Below are 22,070 nucleotides of genomic sequence, written 5' to 3' on the forward strand. Positions count from 1 at the left end.
CTCAATAGATGCAGAAAAAGACTTTGACAAAATTCAGCATCCATTTATGATTAAAGTGAAGTAAAGTTGCATAGTCATGTCCAACTCTTTGTGACCCCATGGACTATAGCCTACCAGGCTCCTCTGTTCATGGAATTTTCCAGGCAAGAGTACTGGAGTAGGTTGCCATTTCCTTCTCCTTTTCAAGAAATGGGCATAGAAGGAACCTATCTCAGCAGAGTAAAGGCCATTTATGATAAGCCTACAGCAATTGTGAGTTTCAATTGTGAAAATCTGAAAGCATCCCCCCTAAGATCAGGAACAAGACAAGGGTGTCCACTTTGGCCACTATTATTCAACTTATTTCTGGAAGTCCTAGCTGCAGCAATCAGAGGAGAAAAAGAAATATCAGGACTCCAGATAAGAAAAGAAGAATAAGGCTCTCACTATTTGCAGATGACATGATATTGTACATAGAAACCCTAAAGATAGTATCAGGAAATTACTAGAGCTAATCAGTGAATTTAGCAAGGTTGCAGGATACAAAATCAATACACAGAAGTCATTTGCATTTTATATACTAACAATGAAAAATTAGAAAGAGAAATTAAGGAATCAAATCCATTCACCACTGCAACAAAAAGAATTAAATACCTAGAAATAACTTACCTAAGGAGACAAAAGAACTACACACAGAAAGTTATAAGATACTGATTAAAGAAATCAAAGACAACATAAACAGATGGAGAGATATTCCATGTTCCTGGGTAGGAAGAATCAATATTGTGAAAATGACTATTCTACCAAATGCAATCTACAGATTCAGTGTGATCCCTATCAAATTACCAATGGCATTTTTCACAATACCAGAACAAAAAAATTTCACTATTCATATGGAAATACAAAAGACCCCAATTAGCCAAAACAGTCTTGAGAAAGAAGAACGGAGCTGGAGGAATCAACCTTCCTGACTTCAGATTATACTACAAGGCTACAGTCATCAAGACAGTATGGTACTAGCACAAAAACAGAAATATACACCAATGGAACAAGATAGAAAGCCCAGAAATAAATCCATGCACCTATGGGTACCTTATTTTTGACAAAGGAGGCAAGAATATACAATGGGACAAAAAGACAGTCTCTTCAATAAATGGTGCTGGGAATACTTGACAGCTACATGTAAAAGAATGAAATTAGAACCTTTCCTAACACCATTCACAAAGCAAAACTCAAAATGGATTAAATACCTAAATGCAAGACCAGAAACTATAAAACTCTTAGAGGAAAACATAGGTAGAACACTTGATGACATAAATCAAAGCAAGATCCTATATGATCCACCTCCTGGAGTAATGGAAATGAAAAGAAAAGTAAACAAGTGGGACCTGATTAAACTTAAAAACTTTTGCACAGGAAAGGACACTATAAGCAACATGAAAAGACAGCCCTTAGAATGGGAGAAAATAGCAGCAAATGAAAGAACTGACAAAGGATTAATTGCCAAAATATACAAGCAGCTCATACAACCCAATGCTATAAAAACAAACAACCCAATCAAAAAGTGGGAAAAAGATTTAAACAGACATTTCTCCAAAGAAGACATACAGGTGGCTAACAAACACATGAAAAAATGCTCAACATCACTCATTATTAGAGAAATGCAAATCAAAACCACAATGAGATATCACCTCACACTAGTCAGAATGGCCCTCATCAAAAAGTCTACAAACAATAAATGCTGGAGAGGGTGTGGAGAAAAGGGAACACTCTTGCACTGTTGGTGGAATGTAAATTGATACAGCCACTAAGGAAGACGGTATAGAGATTCCTTTAAAAACTAAGAATAAAACCACCATATGACCCAGCAATCCCACGCCTAGGCATATATCCTGAGGAAATCAGGGTTGAAAAAGACACATGTATCCCATTGTTCATTGAAGCACTATTTACAATAGCTAGAACATGGAAGCAACCTAGATGTCCATTGACAAATGAACAGATAAAGAAGTGGTACATATACACAATGGAATATTAACTCAGCCATGAAAAGGAACATATTTGAGTCAGTTCTGATGAGGTGGATGAACCTAGAACCTATTATACACAGTGAAGTGAGTCAGAAAGATAAATATTGTATTCTAATGCACATGTATGGAAAACAGAAAAATGCCTGAAGAATTTATTTACAGGGCAGCAATGGAGAAACAGACATAAAGATTGACTTATGGACATGGGGAGAGAGGAGGAGAGGGTGAGATGTATGGAGAGACTAACATGGAATTTACATTACCATATGTAAAATAGATATCCAACAGGAATTTGCTGCATGGGTCAGGAAACTCAAACAGGGGCTCTGTATCAACCTAGAGGGGTGGGATGGGGAGGAAGATGGGAGGGAGGTTCAAAAGGGAGGGGATATATGTATACCTATTTCTGAGTCATGTTGAGGTTTGACAGAAAACAACAAAATTCTGTAAAGCAATTCTCCTTCAGTAAAAAATAAAGAAAAGAAAAGAAAATCAGAAAGGCAAGCCATAACCTAAGAGAATGTATCTGTAATGAATGTATCCAACCAAGGACTTATATTCAGAAGACTGAAAGTGTTCTTACAAAACAATAACAAACTACAAGTTATAAATGAGGTAAGGACAATATTTGAATAGCCATTTCACAAATAAAGAAATACCAATAGCTGATAAGCAAATGAAAACGCGTCTAACAGTATTCGTCCTCAGGGAAATGCACATTAAAATCACAAGGAGATACCAGTGCATGACCACTGGAATCACTAAAATTATAAATTAGAAAACAAAACAAAACACTGACCTTACCAAGTGTTATGAGAACACGAATAAATTGGAATATTCATGTCATACTGGTGGGAATATAAAATGATACAACCTCTTTGGAAAACAATTTGACAGTTTCCTAAAGACTTAAACATTCTCCTGCCATATAAACCAAACACTTTACTTCTGCTTTTTATTCAAGAGAAATCATAAGTTTATGTCCACACAACAACATGTAGACAAATGTGTATAGCAGTTTTATTTTCAGTAGTCAAATACTGGAAATAACAAAAATGTCCATTAATAAGTAAATGGATTAAAAAAGTGGCATATCTACACAACGGTAAGGTGGTCTGGTATTCCTACCTCTTTAAGAATTTTCCAAAGTTTGTTGTGATCCACATAGTCAAAGGCTTTGGTGTTGTCAATAAAGCAGAAGTAGATGTATTTCTGGAACTCTCTTGCTTTTTGATGATCCAATGGATGTTGGCAATTTGATCTATGGCTTCTCTGCCTTTGCTATAGCTTGAACATCTGGAAGTTCACGGTTCACATACCTTTGAAGCCTGGCTTGGAGAATTTTGAGAATTACTTTGCTAGCATGTGAGATAAGCACAGTTATGAGGTAGCTTGAACATTCTTTGGCATTCCTTTCTTTGGGAATGAAAATTCTTTTTTTTGGTGGGGGGTTGTGGAAAATTCTTAAAGAGATGGGCATACCAGACCACCTTGCCTGCCTCCTGAGAAATCTGTATGCAAGTCAAGAAGCAACAGTTAGAACTGAATGTGGAACAACAGACTGGTTCCAAATCAGGAAAGCAATAAGTCAAGGCTGTATATTGTCACCCTACTTATTCAACTTCTATGCAGAACATCATGTAAAATGCCAGGTTGGATGAAGCAGAACCTGGAATCAAGATTTCCAGGAGAAATATCAATAACCTCAGATAAGCAGATGACACCACCCTTATGACAGAAAGCAAGGAAGAACTAAAGAGTCTCTTGATGAAATTGAAAGAGGAGAGTGAAAAAGTTGACTTGAAACTGAATATTCAGAAAACAAAGATGATGGCATCTGGTCCCATCACTTCATGGCAAATGGATGGGGAAACAATGGAAACAGTGAGAGATTTTATTTTCTTGGGCTCCAAAATCACTGCAGATGCTGACTGCAGCCATGAAATTAAAAGACGCTTGCTCGTTGGAAGAAAGCTATGACCAACCTAGACAGCATTTTAAAAAGCAGAGACATTACTTTGCTGACAAAGGTCTGTCTAGTCAAAGTTATGGTTTTTCCAGTAGTTATGTATGGATGTGAGTTAGACTATAAAGACAGCTGAGTGCCAAAGAATTGATGCTTTTGAACTGTGGTGTTGGAGAAGCCTCCTGAGAGTCCCTTGGACTGCAAGGAGATTAAACTAGTCAATCCACAAGGAAATCAGTCCTGAATATTCATTGGAAGGACTGAAGCTGAAGCTGATGCTGAAGCTGAAACTCCAATACTTTGGCCACCTGATTTGAAGAATTGACTCATTGGAAAAGACCCTGATGCTGGGAAAGATTGAAAGCAGGAGGGGAAAACAAGGATGAGATGGTTGGATGGCATCACCAACTCAGTGGATGTGAATTTGAGCAAGCTTCAAGAGTTGGTAATGGACAGGGAAGCTTGGCGTGTTGCAGTCCATGGGGTCGCAATGAGTAGGACATGACTGAGCGACTGAACTGAAGTACACAATGGAATATTACTCAGCAACTCATGCAACATGAATCTCAAAATAATTATTTGAGTGAAAAAGCAAGTAAAATGTGTATTGTATGAGCATATATATAAATGTAAAAATTAAAATTAATATGTCGTGACTGAAAGCAATTAGTGGTTGTTTGGGAATAGTGATGAAGGGAGATCTTAGGGGTGGGTAATGGAAAGGTTTGTTCATGATTGTGGCTTCATAGTTGTATATACGTCAAAATTGGTCAAATTTTTAACTTTATGTGTTCTAGTATAGTTCAAGTTTTCCCCAATAAGAAAACAAAATTCTATTTTTAAAAATTACACAAAGAGCTCCCAATAGCCAAAGCTAGAACAATTTGAGAAACTAGTTTTGGATTTATAGTCCAATGTATAAAATCAATATCCATGTGTCCATACAGATATAGATAAATGATTAAATAACTGAATTAATGGGAGAGAAGAGAAAAATATCCCAATAGATAGTCTTCTTTCAAGGAGGGGAAGCATAATTCTCCATTACCTATGTTTAGGCTGCACATAGTAAATTTCTTCCCAAAAGTATAGTAAGGAGAGGAAGAAAAAGGAAGTAATTTTACAGTGGAGAAACCTGACAAACACTGTCTCAGTCAGATGATCAAAGTCAATATCAGCAGTAATAAATGGTGTTGACACTACATTCCTTTGATATGATGTGATGGGAACAACACTTCTGTGCTTTTCCTCCTAAAAATACATAACCCCAGTCTAATTATGAGGGAAAAAATCAGGCAAGTTCCAATGAAGGGGTACTCTACAAAATACTTGACTAATACACAAAATGGACAAAGTCATCAAAAACAAGGAAAGTCTGAGAAACCATCACAACAAAAAGAACCCTAAGGAGATATGACAATTAAATATAATATGGTATCTTGTGACTACAAGAGATTCTGGAACTAAAAAAAAAAGAATATGGGCTTCAATTAAAAATAATGTATCAATATCAGTTTGTTAATTGTAACAAATGAACCATATTAATGTGAGATATTAACAATAGAGGAAACTGAGTGTGAAGTGTATGAGAACTCAAGTAATTCTTCTGTTTAAAATGAAATCAGAAGTTATAGTGAATGATAATAAAAGTATAATATATTTAAATGCAGGAATTGAAGCTAAGGATGAACTAAGAAAAACAGGTACAAATATTTATATTATATAATGTGCAAACTACAAAAACTGAATAACTAAAATCTAAATTGGGTAGATGAAGGAAAAGTAATGATAGAAGGTCAATAAAATAGAAAATTTACAAACAGTGGAAAAAGCTAATCCTCTGAAAAGACTTGTCAAACTGCAACTTCAGCAAGATAGGTCAAGACTAAAAAAGAGAGAAAACAAAAATTATCAATATCAATAAGGAAAGAGACATCACTACAGATACAGATACTATGGACATAAAAAGGATAGGAAGGAAATATTATGAGTTTTTTTTTTTAACAAAATTTCAACAACTGAGATGCAATTCTTTGTAAACTAAAAAATTACACAAACAAGAAATATAAAGTCTGCATATATCTGTCACAGACATTGAATGCTTACTTAAGGGAGATATAACAACAATCTTACACAAAAAGTAGACAAAATGGAAATATTTCTGATCTCATTTTATAAGACGACTATAATCTTAAAACCAAACCAAAGAAATTGCAAACAAAAAACTACAGATCAAATACAATAAACAAATATGCTAAAATCTTTAATAAAACTCTGAGAAATCAAACCTACTAAGAACTCACATCTCTTATGTCTCCTGTACTAGCAGGTGGGTTCTTTATTGCTAGTGCCACCGAGAAACCCATATTCAATTAAAAAGGGTATTTAGGAGGGCTCAAAATTAAAAGAGGAGACAAAATGAAGTTAAGAGAGGAGTTTGAAGCCTCAGGCATGTACAATAAACGTAATGCCCCAATCCTAGCCATAATAATGTCAATCCTCACTCTAGAGGACTCTTTACCTGAGGTTCCATTACCCAATACCATATGTCTGGATTTCAGCAAAAATTTACAAGGGATGATTAAACAGGAGAAAAACACAGTCTGAGCAATAAATGAAGCAATAGAACTTGGTATGGTTAGTTTTATATGTCAAGTTGACTAGGCTATGTGCATGCTAAGTAGCTTGAATCATGTCAGACTCTTTGCAGCCCTACAGACAGTAGCCCACTAGCTCCTCTGTCCATGGGATTCTCCAGGCAAGAATACGGGAGTGGGTTGCCATGCCCTCCTCCAGGGGATCTTCCCAACCCAGAGATTGAACCCACATCACTTATGTCTCCTGTACTGGCAGGCAGGTTCCTTATCACTAGTGCCACCTGGGAAACCCATATTCAATCAAACACTAATATAGGTGTTGCTGTGAGTATATTTTGTAGATGTAACTAATATTTATAATCAGTTGACTTTACATCAAGGACATTTTCCTTGATAATGTGGGTTCAGTTCAGTTCAGTTGCTCAGTCGTGTCCAACTCTTTGTGACCCCATGAATCGCAGCACGCCAGGCCTCCCTGTCCATCACCAACTCCCGGAGCTCACTCAGACTCACGTCCATCGAGTCAGTGATGCCATCCAGCCATCTCATCCTCTGTCATCCCCTTCTCCTCTTTCCCCCAATCCCTCCCAGCATCAGAGTCTTTTCCAATGAGTCAACTCTTCGCATGAGGTGGCCAAAGTACTGGAGTTTCAGCTTTAGCATCAGTCCTGCCAAAGAAATCCCAGGGCTGATCTCCTTCAGAATGGACTGGTTGGATCTCCTTGCAGGCCAAGGGACTCTCAAGAGTCTTCTCCAACACCACAGTTCAAAAGCATCAATTCTTTGGCGCTCAGCCTTCTCCACAGTCCAACTCTCACATCCATACATGACCACAGGAAAAACCATAGCCTTGACTAGACGAACCTTTGTTGGCAAAGTAATGTCTCTGCTTTTGAATATGCTATCTAGGTTGGTCATAACTTTCCTTTCAAGGAGTAAGTGTCTTTTAATTTCATGGCTGCAGTCACCATCTGCAGTGATTTTGGCGCCCAGAAAAATAAAGTCTGACACTGTTTCCACTGTCTCCCCTGTTTCCCCATCTATTTCCCATGAAGTGATGGGACCGGATGCCATGATCTTCACTTTCTGAATGTTGAGCTTTAAGCCAACTTTTTCACTCTCCACTTTCACCTTCATCAAGAGGCTTTTGAGTTCCTCTTCACTTTCTGCCAAAAGGGTGGTGTCATCTGCACATCTGAGGTTATTGATATTTCTCCCAGCAATCTTGATTCCAGCTTGTGCTTCTTCCAGTCCAGCGTTTCTCATGATGTACTCTGCATAGAAGTTAAATAAGCAGGGTGACAATATCCAGCCTTGATGTACTCCTTTTCCTATTTGGAACCAGTCTGTTGTTCCATGTTCAGTTCTAACTGTTGCTTCCTGACCTGCATACAGGTTTCTCAAAAGGCAGGTCAGGTGGTCTGGTATTCCCATCTCTTTCGGAATTTTCCACAGTTTATTGTGATCCACACAATCAAAGGCTTTGGCATAGTCAATAAAGCAGAAATAGATGTTTTTCTGGAACTCTCTTGCTTTTTCCATGATCCAGTGGATGTTGGCAATTTGACCTCTGGTTCCTCTGCCTTTTCTAAAACCAGCTTGAACATCAGGAAGTTCACTGTTCACATATTGCTGAAGCCTGGCTTGGAGAATTTTGAGCATTACTTTACTAGCATGTGAGATGAGTGCAATTGTGCGGTAGTTTGAGCATTCTTTGGCATTGCCTTTCTTTGGGATCGGAATGAAAACTGCCCTTTTCCAGTCCTGTGGCCACTGCTGAGTTTTCCCAATTTGCTGGCATATTGAGTGCAGCACTTCCACAGCATCATGTTTCAGGATTTGAAATAGCTCAACTGGAATTCCATCACCTCCACTAGCTTTGTTCGTAGAGATGTTTTCTAATGTGGGTGGGCCTCCTCAAACCAATTAAAAAGCCTTAAGAGCAAAATGAAGGTTTCTCTTAGGAAAAAGAAATTATGCCCCAAGAGTGCAGCATCAACTCCTAATGAAGTGTTCCAGCCTACCTGTCTACACTACTACACTACTGACTTTATACTTACCAGACTCCAAAATTGATTAGCTGATTTGTTGAACCCCTATTCAGCCACGTGTATTTCTTTTAGGAACCCTGACTGACATAGGCTGTAATAAAAAATACATAATTTGCAAGAATACATGGATAATATAAACAGTGAGATGGATAGTCTAAGAAAAAATAACAGAACATGTCAGAAATTAAACATTCACTATAACAGAAATGATGAATATCTTTGATGGGTTCATTAGTAGAACTGACATAGCTGAGAAAAATGCAGTGAGTCTGAGTAAAAATCAACAGCAACTAGAAGCAAAAAGAAAAAAAATAAATGAAAATATAAGTACGGAACAGTCAAGAACTGTGAGATAACTGTAAAATCATAACATGTGTGTAATTAGAAAACCAAAGTAGGGGAAAAAAAGGCAAAATAAATAGCTGAATAACACCAGAGAACTTTACAAAATTAATGACAGACAGCAAACCACAGACCCAAGTATCTCAAAGAACAACCAAAAGGATAAAACAATACCACACAACACAAAAACTATACCTAGACACATTATAGTCAAATTCCAAAATACCAAAATCTTGAAAGAAATCAGACCATGGGGTTGAGGGGTAGGGATTACTCATCGAGGAAAAGGGATAACAATTACAGCAGTCTTCTCATAAATCATGCAAGCAAGAAGAGGGTTGAGTGAAATGATTTTGGATTGAAAGACAAAACAACCAATCTGGAATTCTGTATCCAGAAAAAATATCCTTTAAAGGTGAAGAAGAACACACTACACCTGTCAGAAGGGCTATCATCATAATGACAAGAAATAACATATGTTGACAAGGATGTGAAGAGAGGGAATCCCAGTACACTGTTGGTGGGAATATAAATTGGTGTAGCCACTGTGGAGAACAGTATGGAGGTTCATTAAAAATTAAGACTATAACTACCATAACATACCATACTATCCATCATGCAAAACACTAGGCTGGATGAAGCACAAGCTGGAATCAAGATTTCCAGGAGAAATATCAATAACCTCAGATACACAGATGACACCACCCTTATGGCAGAAAGCAAAGAAGAACTAAAGAGCCTCTTGATAAAAGTGAAAGAGGAGAATGAAAAAGTTGGCTTGAAACTGAACATTCAAAAAACTAAGATCATGGCATCCGGTCCCATCACTTCATGGCAAATAGATGGGGAAACAATGGAAACAGTGAGAGACTTTATTTTCTTGGGCTCCAAAATCACTGCAGATGCTGACTGCAGCCATGAAATTAAAAGGTGCTTGGTCCTTGGAAGAAAAGCTATGACCAACCTAGACAGCATCTTGAAAAGCAGCGACATTACTTTCCTAACAAAGGTCTGTCTGGTCAAAGCTATGGCTTTTCCAGTAGTCATGTATGGATGTGAGAGTTAGACTATAAAGACAGCTGAGTGCCAAAGAATTGATGCTTTTGAACTGTGGTGTTGGAGAAGACTCTTGAGAGTCCCTTGGACTGCAAGGAGATCAAACCAGTCAATCCACAAGGAAATCAGTCCTGAATATTCATTGGAAGGACTGATGCTGAAGCTGAAACTCCAACACTTTGGCCACCTGATGCAAAGAACTGACTCATTGGAAAAGACCCTGATGCTGGGAAAGATTGAAAGCAGGAGAAGTGGACGACAGAGGATGAAATGGTCAGATGGCATCACTGACTCAATGGACATGAATTTGAGCAAGCTCCTGGAGTTGGTGATGGACAGGTAAGTCTGGAGTGCTGCAGTCCATGGGGATGCAAAGAGTTGGACACGACTGAGTGACTGAACTAAACTGTCCATACTATCCAGCAATTCCACTCTTGGGTGTCTGTCTGAAGAAAAATAAAACACTCATTCAAAAAGATATATGCACCCCAATGTTTATAGCAGCATTATTTACAATAACCAAGATATGGAAGCAAACTAAGTGTCCACTGATAGATGAATAGATAAAGAAGATGTGAGATATATACACATTCCTTTTATGGTCAAGTAATATTCCATTATATATAACACAAAGAATGAGATCTTAACATTTACAACAATATAGATGAACATATAACGTATTATACTTAGTGAAATAAATCAGACAGAGAAAGACAAATACTGTATGTTTTCCCTTATATGTGGACTCTAAAAAATGAAATAAAATAAGTGATCAAACACAACAAAACAAAAACAGACTCACAGATGCTGAGAATGAACTAGTGGTTACCAAAACAGAGATGAATGGGGAGGAACAAAATAAATGAAGGGGATTAAGAAGTTATTATAACTACCAGTTATAAAATAAGTAAGTTATAAGGATGTAACATACAGCACAGGGAATATAGTCAATATTTTGTAATAACTTTGTATGTTATATAATCTATTAAAGTACTGAATCACTATGTTTTAAACCTGAACCTAGGGCTTCCCTCGTGGCTCAGTTGTAAAGAATCCACCAGTCAATGCAGGAGACAAAGGTTCAATCCCTGATCTGGAAAGATCCCACATGCCGTGGAACAACTAAGCCTGTAGTCTCATCTATTGAGCCTCTGCTCTAGAAACCCAAGGTTGCAAATACTAAGGTCACATGCTGCACCTATTGAAGCTTCTGTGCCCTGGAGCCTGTACTCCTCAACAAGAGAAGCCACCACAATGAGAAGCCTGCACACAGCTAGAGAGTAGACTGCTCCACAAGCAGAGACAAGTCTGCGCAGCAGTGAAGACCTAGCACAGTCAAAATAAATAAATAACCTGAACCCAATATAATACTGCAAGTCAACTATACTTCAATTAAAAGGGGAAGAAGACATTTAAGACTTTCTCAGGCAAAGAGAAGCTGAGACTATTCACCAGCAGATCTATCCTTCAGGAAATGTTAAAAGATTTTTTTTCAGACAGAAGGAAGATGAAACAAGTCAGAAACTTGGATCTACAAAAAGATGGCAAGAGTATTGGAGAAAGAATTAATGAAAGTAGAATAAAATTTTTAATTTGTTTTATTCTTGATTGATCTAAAAGATAGTTGTTTGTTTACAGGAATATTAGAAGTAGAGGAAATTACACACATGGTTAAGTGAGTGAATGACAACATCACAAGGAATGAGGAGGGGGGGATTGGGAACACATGGTTATAAGATGTCTATACTACATGTGACACTGAATAGTATTATTGAAAAGTGTACATAAATTAGTTAAAAACAATGAGAAAAATAACTAAAAATTCTTTAGTTAGGTATAATTGATACTCTAAGAGAACAGATAAAGTCGAGTCATATAAAATGCTCAATGAAAACCAAAGAGGGTAGAAAAATAAGCCACAGGCAACAAGTAAAAAATTGTTACAAACATGGTTTATATTAACCCAAATTTGTCAATAACTATGTTAAATATGAATAGTTTAGCACATGAATTAAAAGACTGCTGCTGCTAAGTCGCTTCAGTCGTGTCCGACTCTGTGCGACCCCATAGATGGCAGCCCACCAGGCTCCCCCGTCCCTGGGATTCTCCAGGCAAGAACACTAGAGTGGGTTGCCATTTCCTTCTCCAATGCATGAAAGTGAAAAGTGAAGGTGAAGTCAGTCAGTGGTTTTCTACTCTTAGCGACCCCATGGACTGCAGCCTACCAGGCTCCTCCTACCAGATTTTCCAGGCAAGAGTACTGGAGTGGGTTGCCATTGCCTTCTCCAGAATTAAAAGACAGATGTTGCCAAAATGGATAATAAAACAAGATACCACTCTATTTTGTCTATAAGAAGCCCACATTAAACCATAATCTGTTTGGTTAAAGGTTAAGGTGTGAAGAAAGATACCATGCCAGCCCTAATCAAAAAATAGAGTAGCTAAATTAATTTCAGACAAAACAGACTTGAAGTGACAGTATTAGGTAAAGGTGAGGGGAACTGTACAATCACAAAGAGACCCATTCTCCAAGAAGACACAATAATCCTACATGTGCTTGTATCTAACAACAAAGCATCAAAATATGTGAAGCAAAAACTGATAAACCTGCTAAATGAAATGGACTAACATACTACTACAATTAGAGATTTCAAAAGTTCTCTTTCAAAAATTGATAGCTCAAATAGGTAGAAAATCAATAGGGACATTGTTGGCCTGAACAACATCAATCAATCACCTTTATCTAAGTGACATTTACAAATACTCTATCCAAGGACAGCATAATACACATTCTCATTGTGGGCCATAAAACACACCTTATCAAATTACAGAAAAGTAGAAATCATACATAGTATGCTCTTAGACCACAATTGAATTAACCTAGAAATCAGAAACAGAAAAGTAGCTGAAAATCTCTATAATTATTTGGAAACTAAACAATACATTTCTAAAAACATTTGCCTCAGAGAGGAATTCTCAAGTTTAATTAAAATGTATTGAATTAAACAAAACTGGAAATAAAATTTATCACAATTTGTTGTATACAGAAAACCTGTCTCTCTGTATAAGAAAAACTTACGGCATTAAATGGAAAACAGGAAAGAAAAAACTCAACAAGCTCTATATTAGCATGCATGCTAAGTCACTTTAGTTGTGTTTGACATTTTGTGACCCTATGGGCTTCTCTGGTGGCTCAGATGGCAAAGAATCCACCTGCATTGCGGGAGACCTGGGTTCGATCTCTGGATTGGGAAGATCCCCTGGAGGAGGGCATGGCAACCCACTCCAGTATTTTTGCCTGGAGAATCCCTATGGACAGAGGAGTCTGGCGGGCTACAGTCCATGGAGTCTCAAAGAAGTCAGAAACAACTGAGTTACTAAGCACATCACGTGGACCTTAGCCTGCCAGGATCCTCTGTCCATAGGATTCTCCAGGCAAGTATACTGGAATGGATTGCCATGCCCTTCTCCAGGAGATCTTTCCCATCCAGGGATCGAACCTGCGTCTCTTAGTCTCCTGCATTGGCAGGCCGGTTCTTTACCACTTGCACCACCAAATTACTTCTATCCAGTATATGCAAAGAACTCTTAAAACTCAACAATAAGAAAAATAATTTAAAAATTGGCAAAAGATATGAACAAACGTGTCACCAAAGAAGATAAACCAGTAGCAAATAAGCAAGTGAAACAATGCCACACATTATTTTTCATTAGGGAACTTAATATTAAAGCAACAATTAAATTTCTTCACACCTATGAGAATGCCTAATATACAGTAAATATCAAGTGTTGGCAAGGATGCAGGTAAGTGGGACTCTCATATATTGCTGGTGGTTATAGAAATGGTATAAATACTCTGGAAAACTGTTTTTAGTGTTTCTATAATGATAAGCAAGTTTACCAAAAGACCTAGCATTAGTACTCCAAGGTATTTACCCAACTAATTTGAGAACTTGTCCATGAAAAACTCTGCATGCAACTCTTTGTATCAATAGAACACCTATTTACAGTCACCCCAAACTGAAAACCTTCAGTGGATGAATAAACCAAAAAACATACAAATGCAGAAGGTGACTGTAGCCATAAAATTAAGACACTTGCTCCTTAGAAGAAAAGCTATGACAAACCTACACAGCATTTTAAAAAGCAGAGACATCACTTTGCTGACAAAAGTCTGTATAGTCAAAGCTATGTTTTTTTTTTCAGTAGTCATGTATGGAAGTGAGACTTGGTCCATAAAGAAGGCTGAGCGCCAAAGAATTGATGCTTTAGAATTGTGGTGCTGGAAAATGCTCTAGAGTCCCTTGGACAGCAAGGAGATCTACCAGTCAATCCTAAAGGAAATCAACCCTGAATATTCTTTGGAAGGACTGATGCTGAAGCTGACGCTCCAATACTTTGGCCACGTGATGTGAAGAGTTGACTCATTGCAAAAGACCCTGATGCTGAGAAAGGTTGAAAGCAAAAGAAAAAGGAGGCAACAGAGGATGAGATGGTTAGATAGCATCACTGACTCAATGGACATGAATTTGAGCAATCTCAAGGAGATAGTGGAGGACAGAGGAGTCTGGCGTGCTGTGCTACAGTCTGTGGGGTCACAAAGAGTCAGACACAACTTAGCAATTGAACAACAATACCCAATAATAAAAAGAACTATTGATAAATGTGGGTGAATCTCAAAGCCATGATGATGAATGAATAAAGTCAGTTATAAAATGCTGCATGTTGCATAATTCTGTGTGTATAACATTCTTGAAAAGACACGCTACAGCAATGGAGACAATGCAGAACATATCAGTGGTTGCCATATGTCTGAACATATTAGGGTTTGGAAAGGGTGTGGCTATAAAACAGCAACAAGTGGGAGTTCTTGGGGTTATGTATCTTAATTGTGATGGTGGTTACAGTAATCCAAACTTACAGGGCTATATATCCAAAAGATCCATTTTACTGTATTTAATAAGTCAAATAAACTACTAAAATGATATATATTTAGTAATTCACATATATACATATATGGTGTATATATAACTCCCCGGTATAGGTACACCTCCCTGGTGTAGGAAATGGCAACCCACTCCAGTACTCTTGCCTCTAAAATTCTAAGGGCAGAGGAACCTGATGGGCTACAGTCCATGGAGTCTGCTGAGACTAAGCATATACATAACGTTTAAAAAGCAAGCAAGAAATCCTAAACCAAGAGCGAAAGGATTGTTAAGAAATGCATGAGAACAGTACTTCTTGTCCCTCAGTCGATCAGTTGAGTCTGATTCTGCGACCCCATGGACTGCTGCATGCCAGGTTTCCCTGTCCTTCACTATCTCCTGGAGTTTGCTCAAACTCACCTCCATTGAGTCGGTGATGCTATCCAAACATCTCATCCTCTGTCAGCCCCTCCTCCTCCTGCCTTCAATCTTTCCCAGCATCAGGGTCTTTTCCAGTGAGTCAGCTCTTAGCATCAGGTGGCCGAAGTATTGAAGCTTCAGTTTCAGCCTCAGTCCTTCCAAGGCATATTCAGGATTCCTTTGGGATTGACTGGTTTGATCTCCTTGCAGTCCAAAGGACTCTCAAGAGTTTTCTCCAACACCACGGTTCCAAAGCATCAATTCTTTGGCCTTCTTTATGGTCCAACTCTCACATCTTGAACGCGAATACTGGAAAAACCAGGACTTTTGTAGGCAAAGTAATGTCTCCAGTACTAGTAACCTTTAACATATGGTATATATTTGGAAGAACCGGGTATAGCTACATTGAGAGGGTGATACGAAAGTGGGCAGTAAGCTGTGGGCCCGCCTTGGCATCAGAGAAAGGAACAGTTCCAAGTCGTGGTGTGAAAACACTTTTAAGAGGAAGGTAAGAAATACTTTTAAGAGGAAGGTAAGAAAGGGAGAAAAGTCAGAATATCGGTTTAAAAGGCTAAGGGAGCAACTTCAGATGAGATGTGATGCACTGGCCCCAAAGCAGGGCTTGGCAGAAGAGCCGAGACAGGATGGATGGGAGAAAGTTTGAGATCCTGAAAAAGAAAGTGTGAGCAGAAAGCAAGAAAAGATAAAGGTGGGCGCAAACAGTGTGAGGCAGGCAGACGGGCAAAGGCAGGTTATTTCAGCAGTGTCTTTTGCAGTTTCTGAGGCAGGTACCAAGGGGCACCTGGAAGAGCGAGCGCAGGCGCCTGGGAAGGCGGGCGCCTGAACGCCCGCGAGGGGTGTCCGGTGTTCTCCCCAGAGACCAGGTCTAGCCGCGGGTGGCGGCTGCGAGCACGCGCTCTCGGAGCCGGCCGGCGGGGCGGGGGCGGGGCGGAGGTGGGGCGCGCGCACGTCCACGCGGGGCGAAGGAGAGGCGCGGCAGAGGCCGGTGACGTCAGGGGGCGCGCGCGGCCGCGGGCGGAGCGGAGAGGCGGGCACAGCGCGCGGCCGCGGGCGGAGCGGAGGGGCGCGAAGGGCGGAGCAGAGCGCGGGAGGAGGCGGGGGAGGAGAGGCCCCCGGACAGCGAGCGGCAGCTGGGGAGGGGGCCGCGGAGCCGGAGCGCGAGAAACAGCTGATCCGGTTTTCCTTAAAGCCAGAGAAAATGGAAGTCGGGTAGCAGCTACTGCGGCGCTGCGGGCTGACTGAGCGGAGCGGCGCGGCAGGTGAGACGGCGCTGGCCGCGGTGCTGCCGGCGGCGGTGGGGCCGGGGCCGCGGGCCCGGCAGGTGCGCTATCCGTCCCAGTGCTGCGTTGGGTGCCTCCGCAGCTTCGTGACGGAGCAGGTGGGCGCAGAGGCCGGGCGGCCCCGGGTCTGGGGCGCGGGGGTCGCGGGCACAGCGCGGGGCTCGCCGGCGCGTCTGCATTGCGGGCTCGGCTCTGGACCCCGCGGGCGCCTCGGCCACCGGCGCTATCCCGACGCGGCGCGCGTCTCCGGGCAGGGTGCGGCGCTCCCGCTGGGTCGCGGACGGTGTCTCCTTCGGGCCCCGGAGCCGTCTGCACTGGAACGTGATGACGGGCTCGGGGACACCGGCTCCTCGGTCCGTTGGGCGCACTGGGGTCCCGGAGCGCCAGAGGACTCCCAGGCACGGCCCGGCAGTATCGCGTGAGGCCGCCGGCCGGGTGCCCGGGCCGTGGCTGCGTGGGCCACCGCGGCCCGGTGCGCCGCTCGCTCGTTCCTCTGGGTCTGGCTGGACAGTGGGCGAGCGGCTAATGCAATTTGGCTGTGAACCTGGAGGCCTTCCCTGGCATCTTTTCACTGGAGGGGGTAAAATCGCATTTGCTGTGCTTTAAGTGCTCCTTTAAATTCGGGAGATGTCAGTGATGTCATCATTAACAAAAACTTTCCTTCATTGGACACAACCGCCCAAGTGCACCCTCCTCCAGTGAAGCTATTGCAGCCCTTTGAGAATCTTTGCTACAAAATAGATTTGTCTTTGCTCTGTGAACTCACCAACCTTACACAGGTGAAAACGGTTTTTGTTTTTATTTCTTGGCTTGAGAATGAGTAGATTCAAGAGAGGCTGAAGGGAAACTTGTTAGATCCTCACAGATCCGGGAATCACTCCATCCATATCACAAGCATCCAGGGGAAAGTCACGCATGACACTTCAGTGGCTATTACCCGGCTTTATCTTTATAACTGAAAGTGAGCTATAAGATGAGAAAAATTAAAAGACATTGTATTTGAGGTGGCAGATGATGTGTTCAGAAAAGGTAGACAGTGTGGCCTATATCTTCACAGGCCCTGATTGCTTCAGGAAAATCTGCTGGTCTTCTAGCTCTCCATCACCACCTCCTCCAGGACTCCCCACCATGATGGGCCTGGGAGCAGTCTGCTCTGGAGAAAGGGGTGACAGCTTCTCTGGGGCCCTCCCTGCCTTTCCTGTAGCAGCTGTGTGGCCCACCAGCCTCCAGGGCTAGTTTAACACCTGAAGAGAGTTGAGAGAGTGCAGAGGCTGGGACTTAACCTGCATGGCACACAAAGTTCTGGGGAAATTTCTCCCCATAAATGGGAGCAGAGTGCCAGCATTATTGTGTGGGTAAGTGTTCCATTAGTATGGACTGTGATGGGAACAGAAGTAAGCAAGTTCCCAAGACAGTCTGCACTTCTACTGAAGCCTAGCATATTGAAAGGATATTCAGTGAGGGACAAAAATATTGACATTTGTGTATTTAATAATTAATGACTTCCTAATTGGTGCAAAGAAGCATACCTTAAATTATTAGTGTGATCATATTGGGTCTGTAAAGAATTTAATACCACAGGCCATGCAAAAGTTTGAGTCTGGTCAGGAGGGTAAGCTTTCAAAAACCTTGGATTGGTGGGAAGAAAACCGGAAGTAGAGCATCACCTTAGGCTTGGCATTCAGGGTGGCAGTGGATGGAAACCATTGCATTACAGAGTCTTGCCTCATGTGGGTCTCAGCCTGGGTCCTGTGTGAGGCCCCTAGCCCTGGGAAAGGCTAGCTTTCCCCTTTTCTGCGGGAAAGCTGAATTGTCTGTTCTCCCCTGTGGAGAAGGAGAGTGGCATGTCCGTCTGAAGCAGCCACGTGTGCATGGCCTGTCACAGCCTAAAGGTGCCAGATTTATTCACAGTGGCAAGGCTGCCTGAGACAGGAAGCCTTATAGCAGAACTGACTTTAAATATACATCTTTTCAGCAACTTTGCCCCTGCTGCATATGGTTATTTTAGAAATCGACCTTCTAAGTCATTGCTGAGATTTTTTTCTATAATTGAAGTAGCCTCAAGTGTGTGAAAATTGGCTTTTAAGTCTCTGAGCTATGAACTCTTTAGAAATTGAGTTTGTGAAACCACTCTGGCCACATATCCTTTTTTTTCCCCCACCTGTAGACCTGTGAAAGTATTCATTGTAATTTTTTTTTTTTTTAATTTAACTCACTGTAGTACTTTTGATAATACAAAGCAAGTGTTTTCACTAAATGTTGAGATATTAGCCACTGGTTTCCTAAAACATTTCAAAATCCCTCACTTTAAAGCCTTTTCATGCCCCTTTCATACTTAGAGTATCACATCTGATTCTAAAAAGCCAAGATTGCCTTGGCTTTTCTTCTTGTTTCCTTTGGATGTTAAGGTCATTTAATTCTTGTCTTAGGCCCAAAAGATAAAGGCTGAGTCAGCTCCCGAGGGGCCAGCAGGGGGCGTGCTAAATGCATCTTGGCAGGCCTTTACCTGAGCCACCTTGAAAAGTATGGAGGATCCCCAAGCTAGGGGTGCATACCTGTGAGCCCCACATCTCTGTGTGCCTATCGCCCAAGGGATGGACACTGAAGGAAGGATATGCTTTAAATAGCCAGAGGTTGCGGCTTCTAGAATGGGTCTCCCTCCATGGGGCAGCTTTAATGGCTCCATGTCTTTGGAGAGTGATGGTTGGTCCCAGTCAGAATATTCAGTACCTCCTCAGATAGCAGAAGGGAGAGTGTTGGCTTGGAGAGGAGCGACTTGGCCTCACAGAAATCCCTGCCTATATCTTGGTCCTGGAGAGGGCATGATGGTGCCAACCAGGACAGCCAGTGGATGTGTCTCCCATCCCCCAACAATATTTTCTCTTGGGTTTGACAACTATTGACTTAAACCCCAGGACTCTGTGTCAGTAGCACCTCTCAGGGGGTTTATTTGCTGGCCTTGCCAATATTATTGGCTCAGGGTTTCTCAGATGAAGAAAAGCAAATGTTTAATCCCTGTATGTGTTTTTACCTGAAGAAAATGAAAACGGGAGAAAAGAAGCAACTGTGCTTTTCACTTTAGTGTGCTTAATCTGATTTTAAGTGTGTGCCATGTTATTCATCAGAAAGTTCCTGGTGGGTCTGGAGAGCTGAGCTCCTGCCGGGAGGGTCATCTTGCCAAGCTGGGAGGGTTGTGTCTCAAAGCTTGGATGATCATCAGTGTTTCTAGTTATATGGTGACTTCCTCAAGTTCCTTGTAGAGCCCAGATGCTGAAGGGAGAGATAATACCTTGAAGGGAATAGATCTTTTACTGGACACCTATCCAAATGCTATGACTGGATAATTCTTTATACTTCTTATTCTGTCAAAATGCTTGTAGAATTGAACTGTTGATTTTAGAGAGGTAAAAGGAAAAAGTTTTCCAGCTTTGTGCTTCTCTTGGAGCATTTTAAATGGCTATAGGGGAAGTGCTACTCAATTAAAGACAGGTGGCACCTGATCCTTTTGGAAGCTGTCCATCCCTGAGGATGACCACAGGATATCCTACGCAAGAGGGAATCCTGAGATCCACAGGCTTTTAAAAGGAAGCAAAACATGCTGGTTCCTTTTTATGGTATATCTAATTTGAAAATATTTTACCCTTGGAAACTTGGAAGCAGAGTTTCATTTGCCCTTGATAGACTGCTGCATCCCCCGAGCAGTCTGTGTGTCCGACCAAGAAGAAGATGACTTTAACACAGATGTGACAGAGCCAGTCAGGGAGAAGCTGCCCTCTCGTTTTGGGGATGAAGCTCCTTGCCATTCATAGTAACAGAATGAGTACATGGGTTGAAAACAAGTCATTAAAATTCTGAAAATGAGAGGTTGATGCTGCCGTTTTTACCTACCCATGTTTTGGAGGTGTGTTTAGCTGGCTGGTTTACACATGGTATTTCTTTTGGAGCTGGGGGTGTGTGGGCTGTGGTCAAGGCAGGGATTAGGAGAGAGTAGACCTTACTTTTCCTTCTGCATTAGCCACAACCCACCACCCTGAATGAGGTATGGCCCTGTCATGCTCTGCTGCTGCTGTTGCTGCTGCTGCTAAGTCGCTTCAGTCGTGTCCGACTCTGTGTGATCCCATAGACAGCAGCCCACCAGGCTCCCCTGTCCCTGGGATTCTCCAGGCAAGAATACTGGAGTGGGTTGCCATTTCCTTCTCCAGTGCATGAAAGTGAAAAGTGAAAGTGAAGTCGCTCAGTCGTGCCCGACTCTTAGCAACCCCATGGACTGCAGCCTATGAGGCTCCTCAGTCCATGGGATTTTCCAGGCAAGAGTACTGGAGTGGGGTGCCATTGCCTTCTCCGTGTCATGCTCTAGGCCACTCGTGAGAAAAGAGAAAGTTAACCTCCATGTCTCCAAGGCCTTATTTAGTGAAGCTGCAGGATTCCACAAACCCCTAGTGCTTGCTATTAGATTTCTTCTGTCCACCATCTGACATTCTTAGAAGTCAAATGTACATTCATGCCAATGCAAGTTCTAAATACATGTCTCTTGCAGTTAGGGATAAAATAAACTCATTTTCTGGGTTTGAAGGATCTCACCTTTCTCCTTGCAAGGAAATATTTGTTTGAGCTTAGTTTATCCTTCCATAGTTTTCCTTATAAATGTGATGGATATTTGATGTCTGAGTGAATATGCATGCATAAAATGCAGTATAACTTTTACAAAATACAAAGGCATACCTCTGAAATTCTTTTTCTTTTCTGCTCAGTGTTTCATTCAATTGTTTTATTAAATCAGCAGTTTCTCACGATGCTAGGGATGGGTGTGAATGGACCACTCACCCTCCTTGAGATTCAGTCTCTCAGTTGCTGAGATGAGTGTAGGAGCAGATGTCCTGGTGTTGCCCCTGCCAGCTTGAGCCTTGCTACTGCTGTGAAGGCCCCCCACTTCTGCTGCCCCTGAGGCTGACACACCCATGGTTTACTCAGATCATCTCTGGTTCCATATTAGAAGTTGCCTATGATGTGGGGCTCCTCAGATATTAGAGTATGCTCAGGGCTGGCCTGGCAGGACTGTGGAAGAGACCCCACGATGGACCACATCCTGGGATGTGATGTGCCTCCTTCCAAGAAGGCCACCCTAACCCCCAAGACTGAGTCAGTATCCTTTTATCTTGGGGGTCCAAAGACCATGGTTCCAATCCATTTCCCCACACTTCTTGTAATGATGATTTGAAGCTTTGGGAATATGTATATTATCAAAATATGAGGCAACATATTTGCATGTGTAATTTTTCATGCATTAAAAGGAATTGTCCAGCATCCAATATATATATTGTTCACTTTTTCTTTTTATTTATTAATTGAAATATATTAATTTACAATGTTAATTACTGCTGTACAGCAAAGTGATTCAATTAT

At 41.3% G+C, this 22,070-nt stretch overlaps 1 protein-coding gene and 1 long non-coding RNA gene across 2 annotated transcripts in view; one reads left to right on the forward strand and one right to left on the reverse strand.

Moving 5' to 3' along the window:
• LOC133234303 (uncharacterized) overlaps positions 1–15,876 on the reverse strand; it is a 59,128-nt gene extending 43,252 nt beyond the window's left edge. Inside the window, exon 1 of the long non-coding RNA XR_009732101.1 lies at positions 15,367–15,876. This is a non-coding gene — a long non-coding RNA (uncharacterized LOC133234303). The remainder of the gene's footprint in view (positions 1–15,366) is intronic.
• Positions 15,877–16,558: 682 nt separating this feature from the next.
• The window catches only part of OTUD7A (OTU deubiquitinase 7A), a 397,895-nt gene continuing 392,383 nt past the window's right edge, over positions 16,559–22,070 (forward strand). The window contains exon 1 of the mRNA XM_061394664.1: positions 16,559–16,646. The gene's annotated coding sequence lies outside the window, so the exon portion shown is untranslated. The remainder of the gene's footprint in view (positions 16,647–22,070) is intronic.

This window comes from Bos javanicus, chromosome 21 (genome assembly GCF_032452875.1).
Source record: "Bos javanicus breed banteng chromosome 21, ARS-OSU_banteng_1.0, whole genome shotgun sequence".
In the NCBI taxonomy this organism is placed as follows: domain Eukaryota; kingdom Metazoa; phylum Chordata; class Mammalia; order Artiodactyla; family Bovidae; genus Bos; species Bos javanicus.